At 42.4% G+C, this 23070-nt stretch overlaps 1 protein-coding gene and 1 non-coding gene across 2 annotated transcripts in view; both read left to right on the forward strand.

Annotated features, from left to right (window-relative positions):
* LOC1280796 (zinc finger HIT domain-containing protein 3) overlaps positions 1-23070 on the forward strand; it is a 76094-nt gene that overhangs the window by 42768 nt on the left and 10256 nt on the right. The gene's annotated exons all lie outside the window — the stretch shown is intronic.
* On the forward strand, positions 7075-7147 carry Trnar-ucg (transfer RNA arginine (anticodon UCG)). The gene has a single exon. It is a non-coding gene; the product is annotated as a tRNA-Arg (tRNA).

Consider the following 23070-nt stretch of genomic DNA (forward strand, 5'->3'; position numbering starts at 1 on the left):
CAATAATGTTCCCACTTGCTCGTTTGCTCCACCATCACCGCCTTGCTTGGCAACAGCCCCTTTGCCTGAACACAGCCGACAGCCGGTGGCATCAATTCTGCTCTCAATAAATTCCCAATCAGCCATGGGGCGGAGGGGGTTAGGGTTAAGCTTACGCTGCTGCAAAGTCACACGATTATCAAACCTCCCCTCTCCGTTTTTTCATCCAACTCCAGTGTCTTGGAAAATTTCGCCATCGACGCAACGTAACTTTTGCAGCAACTTCAACCCCTCTCTTTCTACTGTGTGTCTGTTTGAGTGTCTCTGTGTGTGTGTGTGTGTGTGCTTGGGTGGACATAAATTCATAAACGATTTTCCACCCCGCAAACTCGTGGTTGGATTGGTATTGGCGTTCCCTCTTGCTCTGTTTTTTTGCGGGCTTCTATCTCAAGCATCGAACGACTTTTCTCGAGCGTTGAGGTTTGGGGTGAAAATTGCAACCTTCTTACCAAACCGGTCTTCTTCTTCTTCTTCTTATTCTTCCGTTGGTATAGTTTTCCATTAGGATCGGCCTGCAGTTTGTCTGCAGCGGTCAGCACCAGCGTTGGAGTGTAAGAAAAATGGCTAATCAAACGGTCCACCCGAGTCGGGCTACACTTGTCTTGTTGATCCTTTCAGCAACAGACACGGGAATAGACGGGAGGCGAAGATATTTATCACTTACGGTTGCATCTTTCGACCGAGATATGACGATCGATCGATAGTGATACACGACGGTTCGCCAACGACGGTAGAATGTCTTGGAAAGGGGTGGGGTTTTTCCGTTTTAAGCACAAAAATGCGTAATACATAATTCACCGTAATTTGTCTGCGGTTTGAAAAATGTCCTGGTGGGCAGGTGTTATTAATTAGTTCCTCGCAGTACAGTACGTAGGTCGATCGGTAAATCAAACCCTGTTTGCATTAGATTTATGCTGTTTCTTGTAGGCTTCTTGGTGAAAATGATTGCTTTTATTTTAAGCACCTTGAGCACCTGCATGCAAATGATCGAATTTTCTAGTAAGATAGTATTTCTTTCTTTTGGCACAACAACCATTGACAGTCGAGGCCTGTCTGCACACTAATGGGCTTGGCTTTCAGTGACTTATTTATTACCAAAGCAGGATAATCAGTCCTAGGTATGGGGACACGGTTCACTCGGGGCTTGAACCCATTACGGGCATATTGTTAAGGCTGTCGAGTTGAAGACTGTACCACCAGACCAGCCCTAGTGGTACACACAGTATGCTTGGAAAATTCCACAATTCGGTTGCAACACTCCATTATGTGATTGCAAACCTCCACAGAATGTTTACAAAACTCCACAGAATACTTGCACTATTCCACTACCCGTTTTGAAACATTCTCTTAACCGATTGAACTATTCCATTACAAGGTTATCGATGATATTATTGACATGTTCAGCGAGTTGTTCGGACGGACATTTAATTGACTCTTTCAGCGATATATTGAATTGTTCGGTTGTATATGTTGACATGTTCGGCGAAATTATTGAACTAAAGAAAAGTAAATTGCTTCTTAAGAACAACTTTTATCTGTAAAAATCGTCGTATCTAACGTCGAATCGTTGTTACTGGAGGGTCACTGGGACCCCTACCTTTGATAACTTGATCTACTATTATATATCTTGGACTGATCATTCATGTGGCCCCCCGGCGGCACTGCGTTTTATCGTATATATTAACATAAACATGTTAAAAGCTAAGATTAAGAATACGACACAAAGAACAACGAGTTATTTTATATCACTATTTTTTCCTAACCTAAAATCTCTATCAAATTATTAAAAATCAAAAATCATTTAAGCACAGACACAAACAACCATCCCTTAATACAACAACGTACACGCGCTTGTTTACAATATTCTTCAAAATATGCAAAATATACAATTACTTTTCCACTGTCATTTTAGCTGAATTATCTAGTCGGCAAGCAGTCCTGAAATGGCAACATTCCCGGACGTTCTGAACATGCAACCTTAAATTTGATAACTAGCTGCTAATGATGGTAGTATTAAAATGACCTCCAGCAAGTAAGCTTTCCTTTTTTTTTTTGGTTCCATTGCCAACCGTTGTTTGTTTCTCGATTATTACTTTTTTATCTTGATGTGGCATAGAACCACGTTTGACCGCTTTGCCGCGTGACTTTAACCGCTGTAATGATGGCCATCGTGTTGGAATGATATTAGTCGTCCTGATTGTAGCTGAACCGCAGCTCTGCAGGGAATACATCAGCAGCGCAGCAAATGGATGGGACAAACGAACGAAGGTTTTGTTTTGAGTAGCATACTTGTGCTGAAGTGTTTAGCAAGTATTGGAGGAGCATAAGTGGAATACGATTTAAATGATAAGCTGTAACGTAATAGCAAATTCATAAACGAGAACATCTCTTCTATTATGCCTGTTACGTTCAAAAGAAACGAAAAAAGAATAAAGCATAAAGTTACGCTCGTTCATCGTATCGCAACGGTACTACATCCTACATTACGATAATAACCCTCCCGTGGTGGTTATTTAGTGGTGCCCCAAGTTACACTCTTGTTCCAAATTGTTCGCAGAACTATTCCTGCTGCCATTTGGTGCTCCTTCACCCCGAAACGCTACACAGGGATGGATCCACACGAAAAAAAACTTTCATCGTGTGCGGCTTTTTTTGCGTGATTCATAAATTGTGAATTATTGCTTTGCGCTATCGGGGATGTTTTCTTGCTCTCTTCCACTCTTTCTATCCCCACCAAATGTGGTAGTAAATGAGACAAAACCGCATCCACAATGAGACCGACCGATGGGTTAGTGAAGAAAACGTTCATTGAATCGTGACGATTACAGCACATTCTATGGTGCAGCGTAGGGGACGAAAGAAGACAGAGAGAGATAGAAAACAACACCGAGGACTTGTACTTACCACACTAATAGACCAGACAGTGGCCCAAAAGCAAAGTTTGAGCAAATAGCTGGGCGAGAAACTCCCTTTCCCCCCTCCCCGTAAGCCATTGGACGTGGCTAAAGTAAAACAATTCACGTTCGGTCAAACTTTGGTGGCAACTGACCAACGACCTCATCCACAAATGAGCCTCCATTTGCTCTTCGGCTGCTGCTGCTACATCGTTTGTCTTTGCTTTGCCGATTGTTTTCACCACCTATATGTGGTGATTTTTTCTTTTAGCGAGGTGATATCTATGTTTGGCCTAGGGACTGGGGAAACAATTTGTCACTTTAAAGCAAAAGGCGAGCAATAAAAGGCACGGTGGCACCGAGCTGTACAGGGATTCCTTTTAGGTCCCAAGAGCTCTCCTGGACGGATGTCTTGAGCAATACTGCAAGTTTCTATCAAAATCACCTTCCAATGCATCTATATGGCTTACAGGGGTTTTGTGCACTGTTTCTAGACGACGCAAAACTTTTCCAAGACATTTTTGGCGATGTTTTTCCTGTTGTCAATTCATCGAGGTACATTTTTTTGTACAAAAGGAAGGTTAAATGTACTAAAAACAGCTCGAAGGTTTTAGAACAAAATAAATGAAACGATAGAGCAACCCTGTACAAATTGCTTCCCGTTTTTGTAGAACCCCTTTTTATCCAAAACCTGTACCACACCTTCGCGGTTGAATGAGACAGAAGGTTAGGCAGGCGAGAAGGTACCTTGCTGCACTGTGGAGCTCCTATGGCAACCCTGTCGAGACCGGCGTCACACCGCAACCGGTATAGCTCATCTGATTTACATTACCCATTGCTTATGACGACACATCATCGAACCGCAATTTGTGTCGCAATCTGGTCCCAGCTGGAAGTAAACAGACGGTACCTACAAAACACGAGGGGTAGGTAGGGGAGGGTCCGTGCAAAACGTGTGAACCGTAACCGCGGTTTGGCGCAACGTTGCAGCCTGTAGATTTGCCGCAAAGATCTGTGTCTTGCCATGCAGTAATTTTCCTCTCTCCAAGGACTCATGTTTAGGATGAAGACTTCGACATGATGCGCCACCGATAGTACCCCAACCCATCTCCCCTCTCTCGTGCTCGGGCAAGCGTATCGGTGGAGTCTGTACAAACTCGTGGTCAGCACAACTGCTCGCTCCGTCTCTATCGCTATCTCTTCCTTGCTCTCTGTCTCTATAGGGCCCAATCGTTGCCCGCAACCAGTTCAAAGTCCGCCGGAACGCCTGGGAGATGTGTCTCCAAATGACCTCCGATGTGAGAGGAGTGAGGACTGCAGTAAGGGACATCCTTTCCGAAGGGGGTCGACGACAGGCAGGACACAGGAGCATCCCTGGGCGTGGTCCACCGTAGCTTGGCGAAATGTGTAGCAACACATAACATCAACAGTTACACGGCGCGTCCGAGGGGGTAAAGTACGACCGTGTTGACTTTACCAGGCAAAATGGGAAGGCTCCCGTCCCCGGGGCGCTTCCTGCGGGCGCGCTTCTTGTTTGGCTGATAAAATATTTATCCACTTGGGCATTTTATTATTCTGCACATATGTGTCAAAGCTCCGTCCCCCCCTCCCTGATCCACACTACGATAGCTGTCCTGATACGGAATCTGTTGAATCTCGGCGTTCTCACCCTATCCCGGCGGAGGGGAGCAAGAAAAAAAAAAACGGTGCGGAATGGGTCGGAGATGTCAGAACCTCCACCGGAGCCTTGGTTAAACAGACTGCGGCATATTACTGCCGCGCGATGCAGTATCTTTACCGTGGCACGGAACAGTTACCCGGTGCCGTGAGTATGTGTATTTCGCTATGCGCCTGCCGTCCCTCCATCCCTTTCCATGGGTATGTGTGAGTGTCGACCACCCATTTGGCCCTCTCCCTGGAGGGACATGCAGGGAAGGAAAGTACCAGGATTTATGAAGATGTCGTCGCCGAAACCACGCCACCGCGGATACACGCGGGGTGGCTCTTCAGTTCTTTTAAAACTTCCGCACAAACTCGGTGACCCCTTACTACCCTAACACGTGCGCCCCCCACACACACATACCGGTAAATGGAAACAAATGGCCCAAAGTGCACTCGCGTGACGACGGATGCATTCCGATGCATCTACTTTCCGGAATTACTTTCCATCCGGGACAGCGAGGGAACCGAGCGCCAAGGCCTCGGCGATGCATTCCGAACTCACGGTACAACACTGCGGCGCGCTGCCGCTGCTGATTTATGGTTCCATGTAGCCCTCATCGCATAAACATACCAGAAGGGTGAGGAAGGAGAGTCATGTTTATTTCCTAGCAGCTTGTGCCGGTGGTGGTGAAGTTTTCTGCCTTTTTTTTTGTTTCCCGTTCTCAAGTTCCCTCTGCGAATGATTGCACTCGCGCTGGCAAACAGCCGTATCGCTTTCGATCGTTTTGCAAATGTCCTTTTGCACTTGCAGTGCAAAAGGATAACGATTTGGGTGCTATGCGTCTTGAATTTTTGCTGCCCCCAAATTGATATTATACGATTTATGTGCTTTGTGTGGTTTGCGAAGCAAAGTGAAGCATAATGCTTGAATAATTGTTAATTTTGCTAAGCGAAACAACATATATCCTTGCAATCCTTCTTGTAAGCGAAGCGATAATTTATCTCGTGTAGTGTTTTAAAATTTGAAATAATTGCATACACAGTGTTGTTACTCCTGGTAACAATCTGTTTATTTTGGTAGCTGGTTAGACTTTCTTGTAACTGGCTCTCGCGTATAGGGTTTTCGCAGCACAGTTCAAAAAATAGTCTTTCTTCTTTCGCTTGACTTTTGCTACTGTCCCTTTTACGATGGCGGCATTTTACTCGATCAGCTGATCTCCTTGACCTTGTTTGCCCTTAAGTTGACCGTAGATGAACTATTTCCTAATTGGCCCTAATGTTGGAGATCTAGCTGTCTCGTATTTTCGTCCTTGTCTGTATGTTATAGCGCCATTTGAGGGATTTATTGCGACTTATTCGAGATATTAACAAGATAGCTCGATATATGTCAACATTCGCCTGACAGATCTCGCACGAGGTCGATCGAAAGAGAAAACAATGTAAATAATACCAAACAAAATAAATATAGGTACTATCAATAAGTAATTTCAATAAAAAAATAACAATAAAATAAGTTACCGAAATGAACTATGACGATTAACAGAAAATAGACAATACAATGAAAGTTTACAAGACTTTCTTTAAAAAAACGATCAATTTAGAGGACTTACAACCATGCCAAACAATCGATAGCATTGCCTTACAAGTACACTTGGGTTGAACACCCAACTTCTAAGTAAAATCAATTGGTATTTGTTGCTAAAATCTTAAAAAACTAATTGGATGTCCCTTGTTTATTAGAAAAGATCAACATCTACGCGCATTCGAGATCTTCTCGTAGTTTGCTTGTTGCTGGTGTTCCTTATATGGATACAGCGAACCGTTTGCAGCTATGACAAGACAATTCAAGACATGGTCCCATCACTTTGATTTTAATTTAACAACCAACGCAATTAATGAGATTATTTTGTTAATTTTCAATTTTGACGACACCGCATCAAGGCAGATGTTAGGAGAATAATTTAGGGATTGAGTCGAAGATAGTTATTAAGTAATCAGTTTGTCTTGGCCTCAAAAGAGCTATGACATGTATGTCATGTTGGTTAATAAATAAATAATATGAAAATGAAAATAGACTGTAATAAATAAAGTAAAGATCCAATACTAAAACCACGTCCGGTGATTTCCTGACCATGTTTGTCTGCAGCAGAGTAGCGACCGTTTTAAAATCGGCTCTGTTTCCCTTGCATGTCCTTTTTGTGATAATTATTAATAATGCAAGAAAGTCAAATTAGTAGAACAATTTTCAGGACATATTAATGCATTCCTCTTGCACCAAACAACCCTCTTCTCTTACACGTTCCATACCCTCCTCATGGAATGACACACACTCGCTACAGCGTGAAGGCTCGTCCTCCTGATAAGAGCGCCGCGACCTGACGCATGCGCACGCCGGCGCCCCTTAGGTCGGGAAAATTGCCTGGAAAACTGTACACTTCCACCGAGAGCAAAAAGGACATTTCATTTCCATCATACAAGCGGCCGTGTGGCCTAATGGAGAAGGCGTCGGACTTCGAATCCGAAGATTGCAGGTTCGAGTCCTGTCACGGTCGACCGCGCGCTCGCTTGAAGCTTCATTTTTGCTGTATTTGGAAAAATAAAAGTGCCCGTGAATTGATTTTTTGTTTTTGTTCAACTAGCACTGCAAAGGAAAATCATTTTTCTGCAGCCGAAAAAAAAGGAAGAAGCACAACTGGACGAAACAAATCGGCCATTCGTCTCCGCTGATTTAATAAAGAAAATTAATATTCATTGAATTTGGCTGATCGTCAGCGAGAGATAGCCCACGGCCATGTGTCCCGGTTCGAGGACAGAACGAGTCCGATGCCTATCTGTCGTGTCGAAAGTTTCTTTTTTGGACAAAACAGTGCGAGAGTAAAACGGAAAAGAAGCAGGAAAACTCATTTCGAAGGGGCTTATTAACACAAATGTGGTGTCACTGACCACTCAGTCCCTACCAGATAAAGAGAGAGAGAACCCTCCGAGGTTCGTGCTTTCTATGGCCCCAACGAACGAACCATTCTGCTAATGTGAGCAGAAAACTGTCTCCTTTTGCCGGAGCCATCAATCCGCTTACTAAACTCCGAGAGGCGCAACCCACACCCAGCAGCATTTCAATTAGCTGACTGGTTGGCGAATTAAAACGCGTAAGCCCGGCCGTGACCAAACCAACACGGCACATATTCCGTCGCGTATTCAAGGTATGTTATAATTACAGCGAGCTTACCCCGCTGCCATTTCCCTGCTGGCAAAGTAGAGCGTGTGGCAAAGGGCAAACTCATTACAATGCGCATTACAGCGCCACCCGATGCTGCCGATGTAAGCGCGAATTACGCGCGTACTGAAGGTAAGTTTACGATTTTAGCGCACCAATTTTTTACGATTACCCCCGTTCCCTCTGTCTTCGATTTGTGGTCAACCACCCATCCGCCATTGCTCGGTGGAATTCACAGCCCTCAGGCTTTCCAGCTTCGGCAAGCAGCTCCATTCAATCATTCGATCCACAAACCATCTCGGGCGACCGCATGTTTATCGACGAGTTAAAAACATCATGTCGGGAAGTTGGTTGGTTGGAGCGGGCGCAGTGGCACACAAAGGATTGCAGTGGAAAGAATCAAGGTGTGGATGTGGAGTGGACATTCAGTAAGGCCGTGACCATGGCCGATCAGCGTTTTTGGCAGCGTTTGTTCGCAAGCGAGCGAGGAGGAGCAAATTATCGGATCACTTTCCACGTACCGTATGGGGTAGAATACAAGGTATCACACACATACATACATACATACACACACAAACACAGGGATGTATACAGTAGCCGCTTTAACCGGTGCGGATTACAGTGGTTATGGTTTTGATCGTAAATTCCCTGCCCAATCCAGTTTTCCCTCCCGCTAACAGGGAGTGCTTGGCAGGGAGAAGGCTTGCTTTCACACACACACACACACACATACGCACACAGCTGTTTCAGCAGTCCCTTTCACCAGAGGGACTCCCTTTTCCGCACGCGGGCCTGACACAGCCGTGAAACGTACCAAGCGCCTCCATGTCGTGTTAGGAGAAATCGAGTAAAACTCGAGCATGGCGTAAATAAACGGGGATTATTATTCATTGATCCCCATTCTACACACACACACGCGCGTACACTCGACAAGGGGAAACTGATAGAGCTTTGCAGCTAACCGCTAGCGAACATTCAAATTACGACCGGTACGGGCAAAAAATTGTTCTTGTAGACATAGGTTCGAATGGGAAATTATGTTGCGGTCCTCCGAAACCGTTCACCCAACATTCCCTTCTCCCCTCCCCTGCATCGAAGTACCTGTGTACCTGTGTTTATGCATACGCACACACATACACATTTATTCTAATGGACTGCGACATGCCACTCGCACGTCAAGCCCCGGGTTTTCGCACCGTTGTCGTCAGCATCGTTAGTCAAAAAGTAGCTGATGTGTTTTGCTGGCAGGCGGCCGCGGAGAATGAGCAGACGCAAAGTGGGGTGCAATTGATGGGTTTTACGACTTCCTGCCTCCGCAAAGGGACTGCCGAAAGGGATTAATCACTCATAATCTTAATCGGGCGGGGGTAACGGGCGATGGGTTAACCACATCAATGGGCAGATACATTGGGGGAGAAGGAGCAGGAGAAGCTTTACTGCTCGGTGTAATCAATGCTGGAGGTTTGCCTTTAATTTTAATCGCTGTTTTGAAGAGAGTAACTCATCTTTTCTGTATAACTGATGAGGAATGAAACGACTGGACCCGGATCCTGGTGGATGTAAATTAATATTTTAAAAATTATCATATGATCTCGGGATGATGCAAGAAATGCGGAATTGAAAAAGAGGACAAAGGAATAAATATGTTTTAATGTTATATAGATATCTGGCATGAGGTTGATAAAACACAGAAAAAGCATTTAACCCTCAATAAGATTTTTTTAAAATGGAAATGGCGTATAATATGGAAAAGAATAATTATGTAAAAGGATGAAATATAAAGCTTTTTTAAGATTCTCTAATGTTCTACAAAACATCTAAGAAACATAACATTGTATAACTAAGGTCACACACTAAACAATTTGTTCACAAATTCACCGGAAAATACAAGAAATTAGAAAATAAATCAATAAAAAACATTCAATATGTGCATAAGCTTATCTCAGCTGATCATTCCTGACATAGTCTAAGGTATTATGTACTTGGTATTTCGATTCTAAGACAGTTTCTAATACAGTAAATATCTGAATATTAAAGATAAGATAACTTTATTTATTTTTAAGTATCCTGCTCGGGGTCAAATCATTCCTAGGTGCAATTAATATTTATATTATTTATTTATATTTCTCCCTTGAGGCACGTCCGAAGTACAACAAAATGGCTTCGAGTGTAGTTGTCCAAATGTTACCGTGTAAACCTGTTCCAACAGATATGATCTAAACCACACAATTATGATTTCTGGCGAACCGAGTTTTTTTATCTTTGCTAGCAGTATACCGTGCGATATACTGTCGAAATATTAATAACATATTCTCTAAATTATTATACGCTACAATTTTCACTATATCTAGATAAACGGTTCCGCTCAGCAAATCTTCTATTCCACCACCGATTTGAAAAATAATGACTTAATTTACACCGCAAATCATCCACCAACGGGGAAAAAATAATTATTTCTATTCGCGACGCTCCAATTAATCAAAGTTTTAGTGCTGCAACTGTACCCCTCACAGGTACCATCACCACCCGGGCCACCCGGGAAGGCACTCATTATCCAAACATATTACGTACCATACCGCGACCAGCGCCGGCAGCAGCAGGCGCCAATCCAAAACGGGCAAGTAGGAACTCTCATTAATTTGTCCCCGTTTGCCCGATGATTAAAACTTGTGTGCATCGATCCACTGCACCCTCGCAGACAGGACTACAGTAGTCACAGCGGTACTCTCACGCGGCTCTTTGTAGGACCTAGTGGTTTTAGCATGCTATTAGAAAAGTTCGCTTTTCCACTGCACGGGAGCCAGTATAGCAGTAAAGGAAAACAAAAACAACGCAAGAAACTTTCTCTACTCTAACCTGCCTTTTACTGGTTTGTCAGCCCTCGACCCAGGTATGGTTTGATTTCAATCGGTGTGCGTGGCCGTACCAGAAACTATCTCAGCAGTGTGGTCGTGCACATGTCGTGGAGTGCAAGCACTCGCAAAAGGACATTATTTATGAACTGCAGTGTGCCTTTCGTGCAGTAACGATCAAGCCTAAAAGGCCCTAGGGAGTTTTGGGTAGATTTTTTTCTTATTTTTGTCTAGGCTTTCGCTATAGGCTTTCTTTCTTGAGCAGTAGGTAATATCCGCGTGGCGTGAACGCGCGGTGGCGTGAGCTTGGTAATTTTCACAACTTTACAACCACAACGGTCGGTGACTGGCGGTAGTTAAAGAATTGCAATTACTACGTCCACCGTATCTGGGTTGCAGCGCAATTTGAAGCGCAAGTCAAAAAATGATTGTTATTCCAAGCCAAACATGTTGGGAGAGGTAAGGCACAAAAACAAGATTAGACAAAACAAGAAAAGACTATGACATGACGGATTTGTTTGAATAGTGTTTAAAAATAGGTTCTTTAGCATTCTTATAATGGGAATGTTTTCAGGTGGTACGATGGAGTGATTGCGGCATGATACAGTACTCTTAATAGAGAATTATAATTGATAATTATGTCAGAACTTCAGAGAGAACGTCAAAAAGTCAAATTTGACTCAAGTTAAAATATATTTCAAGTTTATAACATCTTTGAGGCAATTCATTGATAGAATTGATAGAATTTGAACATATTTTACTAAACTTATGTTTGCAAACGATTGAAGCTATGATGAACCGTATACAATTACGTATATGTAACATTTCGCTGAATTGTGCTGATCCCATTTCCTCCAACCGGAACACTTCAGAACAGAACAGAGAAGTCCAGAACATTCGCAATCGAGAAAGATAGCAGAAGGCTACATTTTGTCACTGTTGTCACCCTTTTCTACGGTTCTTATTTCAACCTCTGAAACGATTGTACTTCCCTTCGCGTGATCCACACACCAAAAAGATATCGTAGGGCTCGAGAAGAACCATCGACAAAGAACCATTCCCTCCACACAGGGAGAATTGTCGATCGTCGCTCCAAACACATCCCCCCGGCGGATGTGATCGTCTGAAAAGCTTCCGCGGTGTAACGTTACCCACTATTCCATGGGACGAATCTTTTCTAGGGTCACGATCGTACTGATACATTCCTTCCAACGATCGTCACCATCACGAACCGCTCTTTATTGTACTGATTCAAACATTTTGGAAGAGATCTACGGGGAAAACACGTCAGTTGAGCAAGCTGTAAGGAATCAGTGCGAGAACGAACCCCGTCCAGCGTTAGTCGTGATCAAGTGGTCGGCCTGAGCTGAAGCTACTTCGTGTTTCGCAGTGTTGAGAGTGCTGTAGCAAATGTGTTTAATATTGTAGAGTTTATTTGTTAAAAACTATCTAAGCCAGAGATTGTTAACTTTTAAAATGGCTGTTAAGCTAAAAGTATGATGAATTGAAAAGTGTGAAAAAGGTGATCCTCGAGGGAACCATTATTAGTCCTTGTAAGCTAATTATTCCGATATATATTGTCATACATAGACACGGATATTGAAACAAGTGTCGGTGAGTGCAAAATTAGCTAATTAAAATAACTCAAGAACGTGTGCTACAAATTAAAGGGAGTATCTACTTCTTCGTAGTAAAATGTTCAGAGTTTCTTCAAAGCAGCTGATAATGGTTAGATAAACGCATAGTTATTTGTAATAAAGTTATTAAGAATAAAAAGTCTAAGAATACAATGTACTCTCTCTAATCTGAGACCTCTCCTATTTGAAAATTTCCTATTATTTGAACATTTTAGACAGTCCTTTCATTTTTAGTACATTTTTGACCCACTAATTTGGAAAACCTCTGAAATATGAGTCCCTTTTATTTGTGTATGGTGTTGCCACATGGTTATTGAATGATGGATACTCCAATTTGAAAAAGTGTTCGCAGTTTCCTATGTCAACAGTCAACACTGCATATTAAGTGTTCAAGCTCTTTCTAGATTGTATAAACTTTCATTCCCTTTCAATCTTTCCAATTTGGAAACCCCTCTTATTTGACAATCCTATTGGCTCTCATATAAGAGAGAGTAGACTGTATTTCCAATGTATGGTAACATTTAACACATAACTAGAACATTGTTAGAGAAAGCTACAATTATTGTGGAAAGTGTTTTATTAAAAGTTTTAGTGTGTTTATAGTAAGAAAAGTCTCTCTTTGGATTCAGTATTTATAACTAGTAATGGTGTCAATAATAAAGAAGGGCGCTGAAGGTTCATTGAATTTAAAGCAAATTCTGAATTCAGGAATTTCTGAATTTAAGGAATTTTTCTGAATTGCTGCAAGCCCCTTATATGTCGATACATTATTACCCTGAATCAATGTTTTTAACTATGTTAGCTAGCTACTGCTTAAAAATAGTATGTAAATTTATACATTATAAATTTCCTACACTATAAAAAAATATAATCTCCAAAGCACCGCTGTAAGCTAATAGACATCGCCACAAATACAGGTACCGCAGATGCTACTCCTCCTGCATTCCTTCATTTCATTCGCAAGCTGCTCGTTTTGTCTAATACACTCTATTTTCCCAACTGCACTGTGTACACACTCACACACACACCACACACACATGGCAACCAATGGGGCTGTGTACAAAGTGTACCGAAAATTGCAGCATTTCCCAACAATGTCATTTTTCCCCCCTCGGGAGCACCACCCCACTCCTTCTTGTACTGGAACCAGGAAACCTTCAACCGACGAAGCCCAAGTATTTCACTTGTTTGGTTTGACACTCCACACACACAGGAGTGGAGCCTTTCTAGTATGCCACCGCATGCTTCTGGATGCTCTTTTCACGGTAAACAGAACCATCCGCGCGCGCTCAAAAGAAAAATGAAAGAAAAGCGCAGGGAATATAAAGAACAAAACAAACAAACGAGCTGAGCCCGCGTGTGTTGAGTCGCCCCAACCGCAAAAAAAAACGGAGGGGAAAAAGGGGCTCAACCAGCAAACCATTTGTAGCATTCGTTAGCAGCAGACAGGCAGGCAGCAAGCAGGCAACAGCAACGAAACACAGCGAAACAACAACCGCAGAGAATTCTTTCACCATTTTTACAGCATTACCATAAATGCAATCATAAATTTGGAGCCCATTCCCAACGACACTTTTGCACACACCGTTACAACGGGGCTTCTTCCCGTGGCCTGCACACACACATGACACATTTGTAACGGAATAGAGGGAGTGGAGAAAAGCGCCAAGAGAGAGTGAGAGAGTCACTTAGTCGAGACAAAAAGGTTTTTAAAAGAAAGAAAAAACCGCAAACCGCGGCAAGCACTTGGCAAATCTGTGATGTTTAAGCTGTGTGACAAATTATGACAAGGACGTGATTTTTATTCCTTCTAATAAATTTCAAACAATCTGTGGCCCGATGCGGCTTACACCACCAGAGCGCGATGAGGGGTGAGTTGCCGTTCTGTTGCTCTGTTCTAGCTTCGCTCCTTTCGCGTTCGCTGGAAGCCAATTTTTACTGCACGCGCGGCCAATCTGTACACTCTGCCAACGGTTTCCACCCATGCACACTATCAAGCGTTCTTGCCTCTGTCGTGTGTGTGTGTGTGTGTGTGTGTGTGTGTGTGTGTGTGTGTGTGTGAATGTAAAATTTTACTTAGCCAAAATGTTGAAAGTAAATACGCTCGCCCCCTCGCGTTTCGTGTGGCTTGCACAGACGGCGATGATGGTGGGACAGAGAGAAAAACCCGTAGTAAAAAAAAAGAAGGGCTCCATGGTGGGAGTTTTCACCGAAATTTTCCAACCCACCCAAGCACATTACTGTCCTGCCAGCCCGCTTTTGTCTCTGTTTGGTGCTGGTAAGTGATACATTTTTATTGAATCGTTGAACGGGCGACAAATGGGTAACTGTTGCACATGTGTGTTTGCCCAAAAAATCCCATTGGAGCCGCGCGTGGGATGGAACAAAAGAGCGGTGGGGGGATGAGGCGCCCCACTTCACAACCACCTTCGCACACACCCGGTGGAGGGAAGGATTGTGGGTTTTAATTCCATTGCACAACTGTTTCTCCCGTTCCCGCAAAACCGCCGAGACACTTGGAGGTTTTGTTGCTCGTTTTGTTTCTTTATCAAGCTGAATTGTTGCTTTTTCTTGTTTTATTTGATCGAAATGTTCGATCAATACGCATCTCACCGACTGTTTTCTGTGTGGCATTTCATCGGTTTTTGTGCGTTTTCAACATACGCACATTATTTAATGTCACCCTTCGTCGGTGAACGGGGTGGTGTATGGGGTGCCAGCGCTTTATGGATGCTTTTCGGGGACGATGCGACAATTGTGTGCTGCAAGTAATTCAATATGTTGCCGCTGCTGATTTGTGGTTTTCGTGAGATTTTTTTTGTTTTGTTTGCTCGCTCCTTTTCGCCCGTCCCGAAATAAGCGCCATCAATTCCCCTCTCGATCGGATTGATATTGTGGTGATTTTTATTGGATTAACGGTTGCAGCGCACAAGATGAACGCACGCACCGATGCTCCGATGGGGTTTTATTTCCGAGATTTGCGGCAATAAAAAGAGGAGTTTGTGAAAAAGCATGCCCGTGCCCGTACCCGTGGTATTGTTCTTGCTCAAGTAATAGTTCCGCTTAATGTTTACGCAACGGGAATGCGATTTTGAAAGAAATGGATTACTGCAGAATACATTGCAGGGGTTTTGGCGAGCTTTCTTTTTTTTGAGAATTTCACATGTTTTTTATTTTAGTTTTTATGTAATATGGGTGGAAGAGTTCAACAGTTCATAGGGTTAGAATAAATCTGGGAGGACAAATGTGAGATATGTTTGTAAATGTCACTGATTTTTGTAAAACTCCATTATATCAATCATGGACTAATTTAATACCTGCTTTTGTATTCATAATATGGCTTCTTTAACCACAAAATCATCCTTTCGTCTATTATATTTCATATGATTCTTTCTATTTCATTGAGGCTTTTGAAAGAGAAACAGAAAAAATAGGCATTTGGTACCTTCTACGTATACCAATCAATATTCTTACACACCATCTTCGCACCATCTCTCTCAGTATTGCTTACGGCCTACTATTCATTGCTAAGAATAATTAGCTGCTTGGGAAATTTGCACTAAAATTTGGTCAATATTCCAGCCTTAGAAGCTTACGACTTTCTTTATGGTAACTTGCTTGAACACTTTGAATGTCATGACTATCATATATGATAGCCAGTTATGGTTCCTGGGGGACATGGCTATTATATACGATAGTCAGAGATTACTGATTTTATCTCTTAATATAATCTAACAGATAAGGCGTAATTTACAATATGCTAAAAAACATGATTAATAACCCTTTCATGCACATGGTTTTCGCAAATAATATGTTTCCCCTTGTTACTGAATCATTTAATGATACTCATTACAGGGTTTTCCAGGAGTTCTCAGTTCTGACTCCTTCTTGCGTGAAATAAACTTAATGTAACGGGAATTGGTCTCTACAGCACCCTTGTTGAACAAATCCAATAGGAATTTCCGATCATATGAAGTTCACTTCTCATAAGAGAGAGTCAAGGAAGAGTCCCACAACTATGAGAACCCCTGGAAAACCCTGTAATGGTGAAAAACCAAAACTGTAAATCTAAAAAAACACATTCCATTGATAAATAAACTGTAGCTCTAGTTATGTTGTATTGTATATATTGTAATGTATGTACTCTAGTTATATTGTCAATGTTTCAACGAGCTATTTGATGGAAAATATTACTTAAAATATCCACTAAATGAAAACTTACTTTCTTTAACACTGTTGTATTCCCGACAACAAGACAACAACCAATTGAATATTAAAGTGATCAAACGTTTGTCACCATTTCATTCGGCTCTGAAACATATTTTTACAACATTCGATTATTTTGTTCAACAAATTCGGTTATTTTGTGTTGTTTTTTTTATATTCTGTGAATTTTAGAAATTGTCTGAGGAGCTACAAAAACGACACAATCGTTGTGAAATGATGAGGTTTTTGTTTCAAAATAACAGAAAACAATGAAACAATAACCATCCAATAAAGTTTAGCTGCATTTACGTAATTACTGAGCATCATCATCAGTGATGTTCTATTTTCAAATGTATGCATTCATATGTTGCGTATCTCACATACCTAATATTATTCGTCAATGTATGTGCATGCCATTAAATGAATTAAGCTTGCCGGACTCTTACAAACACACCACCATCCTGCCGGTTCATATTAAACGATTCCCACCACTACCACCCCGAAACCCGCAAAGCGAATCAATTTGCTGTGACTTTTGGTCAGTCTGTTTACTGACTGTTTTCCGGAACATAGTCGTAAAGTGTTGTCAACGGACTGCCAAAAAACAACCGAACAAACGCAACCAAACCGGTGATTAACTTCAAAGACTGCTCTCATTCCAGCTACCAGAGCAAATACAGTAAAATAAGAAAGTCTAAATTGTGGAAATAGTTTTCATCCCTTACTCCAAAGTCACACATTCCCACTGCTCGAGAGTGCCTTCCCCAGAGTGAGGCAATGTTAAGCGTCACGCGACCTCCACGAGAACCGGTTTGAGACCGGACTCGGGGCTCGGGTCGGTAAGGATGGTCGTAAATTTTCCGACCAGCCTTCGAGTGTTGAAAACTAATTTCGACAAAATTGTCATAAAAAGCTGCTGATCTGAGCGCTGCAGCTACGAAGACTTCTGGGAAAACTTCCCCTAAACGTGGGGGAAAACCTTACGCCTCAGCAGTCGTCGGTACACATTGCAACTTTGATGGTGCGTAAAGATCTTCTGAAGATGTGTTTTTTTGTATGCCAAAAAGTTCCACACTTTCGAGAAGCAGCTCGCCAAAACCAGCGTTGGTCAGTAGCGAAGGAAAACACTAGAACTCTGGGGGACGAAAAACTAGAATACCGCTCAAAAACTCATCCTAAAGAGTCGCAGAGTTTTTCACGTTGGAAGGACCAACAGGACACAAACAAAAGGCTGAACCAAAAATCGCGAGCCCATAAATTATTTCCCTGCCCTTTCGATGAATGATTTTGCGCACGCCAGGAGATGGGCACAAACACAAAAACCCAAAAAGGAAAAATACTTCATTTTATGTCGATAGCGCGTCGATCGGGGGGGTTGGGCGCCCGTCTTTTTTTCTCCATCGCCCCGCTGTGTAACGACCAAAACCGGGCCAATCGGTCACACTGGTTCTGGCTTCCTTCCGCTTCAGAATTGTCGCACCAATTGTCTCACACGCACCAAAAAAAAAACGCATTGCGTACAAGCGACGAACGCGAGCGCGAACAGTTCAGTAGGTTTTTGGGGATATTAAAATTTCGCGCGTTCATCCCCCCGCTGGGAGCAGTGCTTTGTCTTATTCGAACACGCTGCTGGCGATTTTTTTCCGAACAACGAGAAATAAAAACAACGATAACCCGACGACAGTAAGTCTGCCGAGACTCGCCGAGACGCCGACGGAAACCTGCAGCCCAATATCGCGGCGCGGCACAAAAGGGAGCTCTCCTGGGCTGGCCGGCCGGCCGGTGCCGAACTTTACAACAATCAATTTATCTCTTCAGCGCCCCGAATGCACCATCTCTACACATGGAGCCCACCGAATCTGCCAAAGGTTCGTCCGGGTGGAAAAGAAAATTGATGCAAAAATCCCTGCTTCCTCTGTGGATTGAAAATGCCCAAAACGAAGGGAAAACTCTCTCTTTCTTTGTCTTCCCCTTTGCTCCCTTCGATGCGGTAAGATTGTCGAGGAGGCAAACGCTGGGGCAGAACTGTCGCCAGCGGGCCTGCTACGTGCCTTGTTTCCGGTTTTAACGTGCCGGAAGCAGTCTGCCACGCACGACCCCGTCGACCTTTGCCCTCTTTCTTAGGGCTTTTTCTCCCCGTTTGTTCTTACTCCTCTTTTGCCGTGCCATTTGTCAAGCGGAAAATTGCTTGAGCACGGAAGAAAAAGGGCATGAGGAGGGGTGCCGATGCCCCACAAATCCTAAGACAAACGGCCTATGCAAAACCTCGAAGGAGCACCAGCCCTTGAGTAAGTTGTTGAAGATGATAAAAATTCCAATCATCGGAAAAAAGTCATCGGCAGCGGAGGAAAGCGGACATGAAGTAGTCGATTCAAATCGGCCAGCAACGTGTCCTCGCCCGCTCTGTTGCTGCCTGCCTGAACGGGGACACAGGCAGGTCACATATCAGATTTTATGTTGCGCCTCTTTTAACATCACTACAGAGGGAAAAGGAAAACCACAGCTCGTCACTGGAACACTTTTCGGACATTCCAATACTAGAGCTGGAGCTGATGCTAGTAGCTGGTGTGTACATTTGCTTATCACCAATTCAGCTGCCGTCCGCTATGTCTAACATAACTTACCTCATCCTTCTCCTCCTTCTTGCGGCTACTATCCTCAATCCTCTAGAACGCGTGCAGAATTTGAGTCACAGCATCACAAATTTCTACGCTAATCGCGTATCGCTCTTACTCGGAAAAGGGCACGTCTATAATTATGTCAAACTACTACTACTACTGCCACCAGCATCACCATCAGCAGGAAGAATTTCCGCTGCACAGCTTTGCATCAATCTGCACGCCAAGCTGCGGACATTGGACGAGCTTTTCGGAGTGGTTTAGTGTCACGCGCAGAATTCCTAATGCCGCCACGCAAAGATCCCCGCGCGTTCAATCCACTCAATCCAATGCGGGTATAGATAAAATCCTGATGGGAAAGATGGTAATAAAATAAAAAAGGAAATGCGAATTATACATTTGCGGTAGAGTTTTTTTTAGTAGTAAGTTTTATGTCGATATACAGTATAGTATAAAGCAAGCTTTGTTGCTGTGGTTTGCAATCCCATAAATAATACTACACTCATTTCGGCATATACTTTTCAAACGTTCATCGTTCAAATTGATTTTATCCTCTCCTTTTTTTTGGAACGGCTTATGTTTCACAATCACCATGACGCCCGATAGTGAACGATTTAACCAATGCGTGCCGAGGGAATTAAGCCTCTGTTTGCTGTTGATTTATTCCGAATAAATAAATTGTCGTGATTATTGTCCAGCAACACTGCTGTTGAGCACGGGCACGTGTACTGTTTGTTATGATGTACTGTGGTGGAAAGTTGTTGGGTTTATCAAAAAGTTTGTTCTACGATTGGCAGTAGATGCTTCGAGCTCGTGTGAAGAAAGGAAAAACATCACACATTTGTAAAAATGCAACTGCAATTTGTAAATCGTTAATGAGTGATATCACTGACTAATACTAATAAAGTATTACTAGATTAATTGCACTGTTATGGGACTAATAATATGTATTGCAAGCTTTTGATAGCTTTTTGGAATTTGTGTTTTTCATTCACTTTTATTCTAATTTTTATAGTTACTGATATTTGCCTTTATACAGTGTTTCAATATGGGTGTTTGGTTGTTTCTCAAGGATGTTTAGATGCATTCTAATGTTCTTAAAATATTTTTACAATTTATTTGTCCTTTTACATTACATGAATTCGTCACTTATTTTATATACTGTTTTCGACATGTTTTTGAATTGTGTAGAGACATCGTCAAAACTATTTCGAACAAAATAATTGAAAAAAATATATCGATACATTCAATAAATTCAATAAATCATGCTAGCCCTGCAAACATAAACGTTCATGGAATTCAATAACGTTACGATTTCTTGAATTTCCGCGTAAGTCGAATTTCACGCTTTAAAGCCAAAATATCACTAGTTTTTGTGTAATTTATTTTATTTTATTAATTTTATTTAAATTTAATCCTGACTTTATATTACAATTGTAAGCCTTCTTGAAGAATCATTAAATTTGACCAGAAGGGAATTTATTTTGGATTGGACAATTAATGTGTCAAATCAGTAGAATTGGCTCAAGAAACTGCTAAATTTAAAAAAACGCATTACTCTTAAGGACCGGGTTGGTGATACAGTCGTCAAGTGGTACCACTCAAAAACATGTCCGTCATAGATACCAAGTTCAAGCCCCGAATGGGGAACCATGCCCTAACTGGTCCGGACTTGTCTTGACTTTGACTATTCTGCATCATGAATGTTGTAATCATTAAGTCACTGAAAGAAAGGTCAACTAGTAGTAGTGGACAAGGTGGTAGGTCTTGACCCCGACTACGGTTATTGGGCCAAAAGAACGAACAGAAAGAAGCGTAACTTCAAGCGTATTTTCTCGGGGGACCTGTACTAAATTAGAAAAGACTAGTTCCTCGTATCATATTCCTTTCTATTATACAGAATCAATGGTCTAGTTATCAATTGTGTTTCTAAATGTATCTCATATAAAACGCTAGTTGAACTGTCTTTCACTAACAATATAAGGTTGATGAATAAAAATGGACTGATTGATACGATTTATCCCATATTTCATTCAAATTTAAAAGATGAGCAAATTATAAAAATCACTTTAACATAAAACCAAATAATTAAGAAAATTCAAACACATTTTTTAAACCTAATTGTAAAGCAGATTTTGGTATGCCCAATACGCTTACACGATTGATTGGCGCTGAACCGTTCGGGCGGCTGCCACGTTACATCACGTTCCGGTTGGCAAGTGATATTACCACCACCGTTGGCAATGCAGTGGTGGATCACATTTCATCAAGCCCATAAATAATACTATCTATCGGCGCATCGGTGCACCAAAAGCCACCATCAACCCGATAAAGTCCAAGCCCGGGTGCTTGGTAGATAACACAAATAGTAATAAAAAAAGGTGCAAAAAACGAGCAAAAGGCACATGCAGCAGCCATAATCTAAATGGTCATTTATCAAATTGCTTCCAGCAGGCGTTAAAAATCGATCACAATCGGGACGAAGGGAAAAATGGAGGGGGAGGAAAAGACACAACTGTACATTTACGGTTGCACTTTTTGACGTGGCGCACGTGAACATTTACCACAAAAGTAAGCCACACAAAAGGCAAAAGGACAATATTTTTTGCTGTGTGTGTGTGTTTGTGTACCGCATAAGTAACACGTAACACGAAAAAACTTTTTAACCCTGCAGCTATATAGGGAGATAGAGTGCAAACACCAGGTAAGCTTTCCAACACATCCTAATCTTTCGGATAGCACAATGTAACTAACACATGTAAAATAAAAAAACAAATCAGTACAATAAACCACTTTTCAAAGGCCAAAACCAGGGGGACGTTACATGACGTTGTGAAAAATCCCATATCAATTGGCCCAGACCTGCAACCCCCCAAAGCATCGCCACACGAGATGCTCCTGTTGCATCGTTTTATAATTTATTTGCTAACGCAGCCCCAATCTCACCGACCCGTCAGGGCACGCACGTACGCACGATATAGGCGGCGATAGAGCGATTGAAATGCGGCATTATACACCATGGCAAACCTGTGGCAAACAGGTACCAAGACCATGTGGGGGGAAAAAACACATAAAAAGGGCACAGGTCCCAACATACTATCCACCGCACACACCACACATAGCAACTTGGGGGTGTGGTTATCATTTTTCTACCAATATTTCATGACACTGTCCACACCCGGGGTGCCCCGCCAGCCAAAACCAACCTTTAAAAAAGTGTTGTGTCCTTTAAAAAAGTGCCAGCGCAAAAATGGCCATCAAAATGGCCTAACCAAACATCAGACAGGACACTAGTGGTGGGAGCACAGAATCAGAACCACCAGATTGCGGGTTCGGAATCGATTCCGGAGCTGATTTCAATTCTTGAAACTGATTCCAGAGTTGACTACGATTCTCCGTGGTCGGTATCGTAGTCGCTATCAACTCCAAAAATGAGTTCTAAATTGAAATCAGAAGCCTTCATAAGCGGAATATTCAAGATAATGGATCGTTTACAAGTACAACTTTGGATCCTTTGCGGCTATCGATACAATCGACTCCGTAATCGGAATTATCTCCGGATTCGGAATCGGTCCAGATATTACAATCAGAATTGGATCCGGAATTGGAATTGGTATCGGAATTATAATCAGTACTAAAATTAAATCAGAAATGTCATAAGGGGAATCAGTTCCAGAATATCATGAGAATGGATTGTTCACAAGTACATTTGTGGCTTACGATACAATTGTAGATACGACCCAAAATCTAATTCTTATAAAGATGCCCAAAACTGGTTTGATTCCGGAAATGATACCGATTCCGGAAACGATTATAACATCGGAACCGATGTCGATTCCAGAATTGGAGTCGACTCCGATTTCAGAGCCGATTCCAATACAGATTCCGAAGCCTATTCCGAAGCCTATTCCGGAGCCCATTTCGGGAGCCGGTTCTGATTCCGGATTA

Source organism: Anopheles gambiae, chromosome 3 (genome assembly GCF_943734735.2).
Source record: "Anopheles gambiae chromosome 3, idAnoGambNW_F1_1, whole genome shotgun sequence".
Taxonomy (NCBI): domain Eukaryota; kingdom Metazoa; phylum Arthropoda; class Insecta; order Diptera; family Culicidae; genus Anopheles; species Anopheles gambiae.